Source organism: Capsicum annuum, chromosome 9 (assembly GCF_002878395.1).
Source record: "Capsicum annuum cultivar UCD-10X-F1 chromosome 9, UCD10Xv1.1, whole genome shotgun sequence".
NCBI classification, from domain to species: domain Eukaryota; kingdom Viridiplantae; phylum Streptophyta; class Magnoliopsida; order Solanales; family Solanaceae; genus Capsicum; species Capsicum annuum.
The window spans coordinates 41,548,247-41,555,698 of NC_061119.1; positions in this window are offsets into that span (position 1 = coordinate 41,548,247).

Consider the following 7,452-nt stretch of genomic DNA (forward strand, 5'->3'; position numbering starts at 1 on the left):
CTTATTTTATAAGCTAGGAGTTAAGAGTCACAGGAAAGACGATACATACTTAGATGCCTTTTTGTTCTACTAGTTGTATGTGTTTGTGCTTTCTATAAAGGAAGGAGATGTTATATGTCCAGGAGTCTTTAGAGTTGTTTGTTACTTAGCAAGTAGACGAAGAGTTAGCCTTGTGATTCCGATCTTAGCTACTATCTATAGGGGACTGAACAAAATATCAGAATGCCTGCGGCTTAATCTTGTTCGGGCATGCTTCCCAGTTCATTACGTATATGGTTGGTTGGTCCGCTACTTTAATACTTATTTTTCTTTGACAGATGGACCAATTGATCCCCTCATGGATGGATATTCTGGCGAAGGTGATTATAGGTACTATGGAAAAGAAGAAACAAAAAAACGTATTCATGGAGGAGGAACCATTAATTAGGATGACACATTTTTTGAGAGGCCTCAAGCCTATCACTACCGCGGTACTGGAAATGCCAAAGAATTTCAGTTGAATTTTTCATGAGTATTTGCTCAAACTATCTTGCTTTAAGAGATGTGAATGCCCTCATTATTGAGACTTATAGTCCCCAAAGATTTAGCCGTTAATTTGGCTTCTTCCAAGATTCTCCTGGCTTACTAGATCAAGATTTTTTAGAAACTTCGTTAGAAGATAGATTGAGACTTGCACGGATTTGTGTGTTGGCTAAATCCATGGCCAAGGTGACATTTCCCCTAGTGACTTCAAATTGAAGAGATTCTCGTCATCAAATTATAATTCTTGGCAGGAAAAGGTGCACATGAGCATTCTAGAAGATCACATATGATTTCTATAGAGTGTCGTAGGTCCTAACATTGATGCCTCTCAAGAAAGTGAGAAAGAGGCATTAACTGTGAATAGGTCTCTCATTTTGAAGTCCAAAGAAGTAGTAGAAGAGATTAAGGAATCTTTTCCTTAAGAAATTTAATAAGAACAAATGTCAATCCCACCATATCAAGTTCCCAACAAGTGGCTAGCTGAAGATAAGAGTGCTAGCAGTCATGGAAATCATTGTTGGAAGAAAGTAAGACCATCCTTAGAAGAACCGTCAAATGCTAATTTGCATGTGGTAGAGATTTCTGGTTATAATATTAGTTCTTCAAGGACACTAACAACTAACAAAGAGTTAATGATTCAAGCTTTCTCACTTATTCTATGGTTATCCAATTGGTTCACTAATTATTATTTTTTACAGCCAAAAAATATCAACATACTGGATGCTCCCCATTGCGGTAGACCGCAAGACAGTGGTGAATCTATCACCGGAACAAACTTCATAAAAGCATGTTCTGCCTTAAAATTAGAGAAAGAGGTCACTTCTACCCCCGGTGTTAAAGCTAAAGCAAGTGCAGAATCAGATTTTCACAAACAACCAGCAATGACCATGCCCGTTTTTTTAATGGAAAGAAGGTTATTTTTGAGCTTAGAAAAGAATTCGTTATAAAAGTTTGGGCTAGCATCCACACCAAGTTAGAAGGACTTACTGTAGACTGTGCTTCTTCTCTTGCAGATGAGGTCTAAGTAGTACTTAAAGATATGAGTGGAATAGGTGTAAACATTTTCCCTTTACAGCATCTATTGGAGTCTTTTTTTGAGCTCGCCATTTTCTATGACCAAGCACGGTCGACACTTATTGATGAGGATGCAGAAATTTAAAAGTCAGAGTCATATCAAAAAGCCAAGGAGCATCTTGAACTTGTGATGAAGGAAAGGGATGAGAAATCTAGAGAACTATCCACTGCTTGCCAATCTCTTAAGAAGGCAAGAAACAAAGTGAAGAAGTTGAAAGCTCTCCGAGATGCCGCTAAGGAAAAAGCTAAGGATTGAATCTAAAGTTTCTGGTGCTGAATAAGAATTCTCCAAATGTGCTGACATTTCCTTAGCAACTAAAAATGCCTCGAATGATGTCGAAAAGAAGAAGCAAGGGTTAGAGGCTTCTCTCCAGGATTTAGTTAACTATTAATTGTGTTTAGATTAGCTTCATAAGATGTCTTTCTTTATTTTCAAATCTTTTTGCTTTCTTTCCTTTTGTTTTGTCTAATTAGTTGAATTCAGTAACATTAATAAACTCCTTCCACTTGGCTTTATATTGCTCATTATTTTTAATACTTCTTTTGCTTTTTTGGCTCCCAAAATTGTTTACTTATAATGCATTGATCATATTGTATTAAACCTCAGCTTTAGCCAAGTTTTGTTGTTCAACAGCTTGTTTCTTTAAGGTAGAAAATTTGTATTTGGAGGCGAGAATATCAAAATTATGAGCTACTTTATTTTTTTTCAAAAATCAGACTTCTTGATTTAAAACATACCCAAAATTCAGAATTTTAGAGTATTTGGGTCGTTCCAAATAATATTTTGAAGTCAAGTTTAAATGTCGTTAGACAAACATTTTTCAGATTTGTGCAATTACACTAAAAAAATTGTATCTTCGTGTAGAAGAATCGAAATTGAAATCCTCTTCATTATCCATAGACTAAACTTCCAAATCTAAAACATATCCAAAATTCAAGAGTTTAGACCATTTGGATCGTTCTAAAAAGTATTTTGAAGACAAGTTTATATGCTGCCAGACAGACATTTTCAGGTTTGCGCGACTACATAAATAATATTCTATCTTGATGTAGGAGTACCAAAATTGAAATCTTCTTAATTTCCCATAAACTAGACTTATAAGTCTAAAACATATCCAAAATTTAAGATTTTATAGCATTTAGATCATTCTAAAAGTATTTTGAAGTTAAGTTTATATGCTGCCAGGCAGACGACTACACAAAAAATATTATATCTTGATGTAGGAGTATCGAAATCAAAATCTGCTTAATTCTCCATAAACTAGACTTACAAATTTAAAACATATCCAAAATTCACAATTTTAGAGTATTTGGATCGTTCTAAATAATATTTTGAAGTCAGCTCAAGTTCAGTTTTTCTCAATTTTTCAGTTTTGCTCGTCTTGTGATAGAAAATTCATAACTCGGAATGTGAATCCTCGAACTATGATTTTTTTTTACTAATGAGACTGAACTTAGAATGAAACTCTGAGCACCTACGTACCCCAGTAAAGAGGATCTAGTCATAACGTAGTTCTGAAGGAGCAATAAATTTGCTTATTTATTTTTCTTTTTAATTTTGATATAAATTTTTTTGTCCTAACTTTTGCCTAGGCGTCTCTTTCGAAATTTTCAACCTAGCATACTTTTTTTAGGGGGCCGTACATAGTTTATACTCTTGCGGGTCAGGAGTGACATGAAGTTTAGGCTCCTACCTTAAGGAGCATTCTTATTCTCTTCAAGGATAGTATCTCCTTATGAACTTTTCATTGATGGGGCCAATATGCAAACCTTCCGAGTTAACAAGTTTGTAAGCACTACTTGAGTATACTTCTTGTACGACATATGATCTATCCCACTTAGCTGAGAACTTGCTTCTAGATCAACGAGAGGTGATAATGGGCTTTCTTACAACAAGAACTTGGTCACCTACTTGAAATCATCTAAGGCGGACCTTCTTATTAAAAGATCGAGATGGCGGGCTTGATAACATACCAAGATTTGTTGAGCATCTAGACTCTTTTAATCCAAAGCCTCAAATTCTTTAGGATGTAATCGAATGCTTTTTTTCATTAGTAAGTCCTTTTTGAATAGCAAGCCGCAATGATGGGATTTGAAGTGGCAAAACTGCTTTAACTCCATAAACAAGTAGATAAGTAGTTGCCTGTGCTGGTGTGCGATAGGTTGTTCTATATGACCAAAGAGATTCTTCTATTCTATCGTGCCAATCCCTCTTAGATTTTGAAATGACCTTGTTCAACAAGTTACAGAGTATCTTGTTAAATTCTTCAGCAAGGCCATTGGCAGTAGCATAATACATAGAGGGATTGCGTTGCTTGAAGCAAAGAAAATCATATATCTTGGTTATCAACTTATTATCAAATGGATTACCATTATCCATTATTATATATCTAGGAATGCCAAAGCGATAGATAATATTGACTCGAATGAAGTTTGCCACATTTTCTTTCTTTACTTCTTTTAGAGAAACAGCTTCAGCCCATTTTAAAAAATAATCAGTTGCAGCTAGCATATACAAATGTCCACCAGAAGACTTCGGTAATGGTCCAACAACATCCAATCCCCATGCCTTAAAAAACTATGAAACAGTAGTCGGGTGTAATACCTCTGGGGGTTAATGTATTAAATTTGCATGAAATTGACAAGCTTTACACCTTCAAGCGTAATCTAAGCAATCTTTCATCATAGTTTGCCAATAATAACCCATCCTTTTTATATGAAAATGAAGCTTTGGCCCAGACTGATGCGCCCTACACACTCCAAAATGAGATTCTTGCATAGCTTGAACAGACTCATCTGTGCCCAAACAACGTAAGAGTACTCCATCAAATGATCATCTATAGAGTGTACCCTTATAGTAAAGAAAGCGAGGGGATCGTCGTCAAATTTTTTTCCTTCTTTGTAGGATTTCTGGTAAGATTCCATAACATATGTAATCAATTATCGATTTCCACCAGTCTTCAATCTCGGCCTCAAAAGCGGTGATAACTTTTTCAACTTCTTATATATCATTATTTGGCGGTGGCACTACCCATCTTTGGCAAATGATGGCTTGTATTTGATCGGGAAAACAATGCAGAAGCTAAAGTTGCCAACGCATCAGCCCTTTTATTTTTTTCCCTAGGGACGTATTGAATGGTCACCTCTCTAAGCCAACTTATCAACTTCTGAGCGTAATCGCGATAAGGAAGCAACTTAGGCTTCTTAAACTCATAACTACCCAAAACTTGGTTGATCACTAAATTGGAATCTCCAAAGACTTGCAATTGTAATTATTTTATATCGATAGTCATTTCGAGTCCAAGTATGAGCGATTGATATTTAGCGACATTATTAGAGCAACACTGTGTTAAAGTGAAGGAATATGGCAAAAATTCCCCATTGGGAGTGATAAACACTACTCTAGCACCAGCTCCCTCACAATGTGCAGCACCATCAAAGTACACCTTCCAAGGAGATTAGATTTCTACAAACATAACATCTTCATTAGGTAGTTCATTAGATAAATTCCAATTATGTGGAATCGGATAGTCAGCCAAGAAATCTACCATCACTTGTCCTTTTAGTGCTTTTGGAGAGATATATACAATTTCAAATTTTTGGAATTAAAGGTACCACCTTGCTAGTCTATTGCTTAAGACAAGCTTGGACATGACAAACTTAATAGGATTTACTTTTGAGATGAGTCATACAACATGAGCTTGAAAGTAATGCTTCATTTTCTGAATTGAGAATACAAGTGCCAAACACAACTTCTCTATAGAAGAATACTTTATCTCAATTGGTGTCATCATCCTACTGATCTGTCTTGTGCCGCAATATATAATATCAATGGCTTTCCAGGTATGGGAGCTACAAACACTGGATCCTTCATTAGATAAGACTTTATACTCTCGAAAGCATTGGTGCAAGCCTGGTCCCATTCAAAGGGGAATCTTTCTTCATAAGATGACTGAATGGTTGATACCTCCCAGCTAGGTTTGAAATAAATCTCCTTAGATACGCCAACTTTCCTTGCAAACTTTTCAGTTTGTAAATATCTTTAGGCTAAGGCATCTTCAAAATAGCATCTACCTTATCCTGATCAATTTCAATCCCGTGATATCGAACAATAAATCCGAGGAACTTTCTAGAAGCAACTCCAAAAGCACACTTCAAAGGGTTCATTTTGAGTTGGTATCTTCAAAGTCGTTCGAATACCATTCTCATATCATGTAGGTGGTCATCTTTCTTTCTTGATTTCACAACTAAGTCATCAACATAGCACTCAACATTCTTATGAAGCATATCATCAAAAATTTTCTGCATAGCTCATTGGTAAGTAGCACCAACATTCTTTAAACCAAAAGGCATCACCTTGTAGCAATATATTTCTTTAGGAGTGCGAAAAGCTGTGAGTTCTTCATCTCTTGGTGCAATACGAATCTGATATAACTAGATGATCCATTTATAAAAGACATTGCTTTATATCCAGTTATGGCATCAATCATAAGCTTGGGTATCGGAAGAGTGAATTCATCTTTAGAACACACATTATTAACATTCCTAAAGTCAACATAAACTCGAATTTGACCATTCTTCTTTCTTATAAGTACTATGCTTGAAATCTATGTGGGATACTTGACTTCACGGACGAAACATGCTTCGATGAGCTTATTAACTTCAGTTTCAATCAAAGGAACTAATTCATGTCTAAAGCGACATTGAGCCTGCTTAATAGGGCGAGCACCTCTCTTCACAGCAAGGCGATAAACTGCAATTTTAGGATCTAATCTTGGCATTTCTCTGTAGCTCCAAGAAAATACATCTCTATATTCCATAAGCAACTCAATGTACTTGTTTTCTTCATCTACATCTAGTAAGTAACTAAAATACATAGGCCTTCAATCTTCATGAGTCCTAAGATTGACTTCCTTCAATGCATCAATAATGTTCTTCACGCCTTCCTCAAGTTCAGGTGGTGCATCTTTAGCGTCTTCAACTTATTGAGGATCACCATCATTTAAAGATATATGATGACATGTGTTGATATTAACGAACTCCTTTTCAATCTTCATATGTGGGAGAGTACTTTCTTATCGCACATTGTGATATGATCTGATGATCCTACACTTTCTACATATTCTTCACGCTCCTTTGCATGAACTATAGTATGGGTTTTTGCTTTGAGGACATCTCCACATAAAACTAAGACTTTTGTTTCTCTCCTCATTCTAGGGATATTAATAGGGTCGGGCCGGGTCAACCCGAAACCGACCCGTCATAATTAAACGATTATAGACCAGTTTGATTTTGGGCCAGGTTTAACAGGTTGATATGGTTCCAGGCCCAATAGTAAATTTCTACGAAACAACTCGGGACTGGCTCACTGCACTTAACCCGGTCCAACCCGTCAAACTCGGTCAAAAACGATCAAAATTTTTGTCAAAACTGGTCAAAACCAAAAAAAAAATTAAAAGTTTTTTCTCCAATAGACACTATATATATATCCTTCTATATACATTTTAAATACGTTAAATAATATATATACACTATATATATAACATATACTATATTAGAATTTAAAAAATATATACACATATACACAATTACACATGTAATCTTGTATACAACTATATGTTAGTTAAATATATATACTACTTTAAATAAAACATATACTACAAGATATATACTACAATATATATACTAATTTATAAAATATATACATATGTATACGTTAAATATATACTATTTTAGAGTATATAGAAGATATATACACATATATATATGTATCATTCAATATATATGTACTACTTTAAATAAAACAAGACTACAATATATATATATATATATATATATATATATATATATATATAT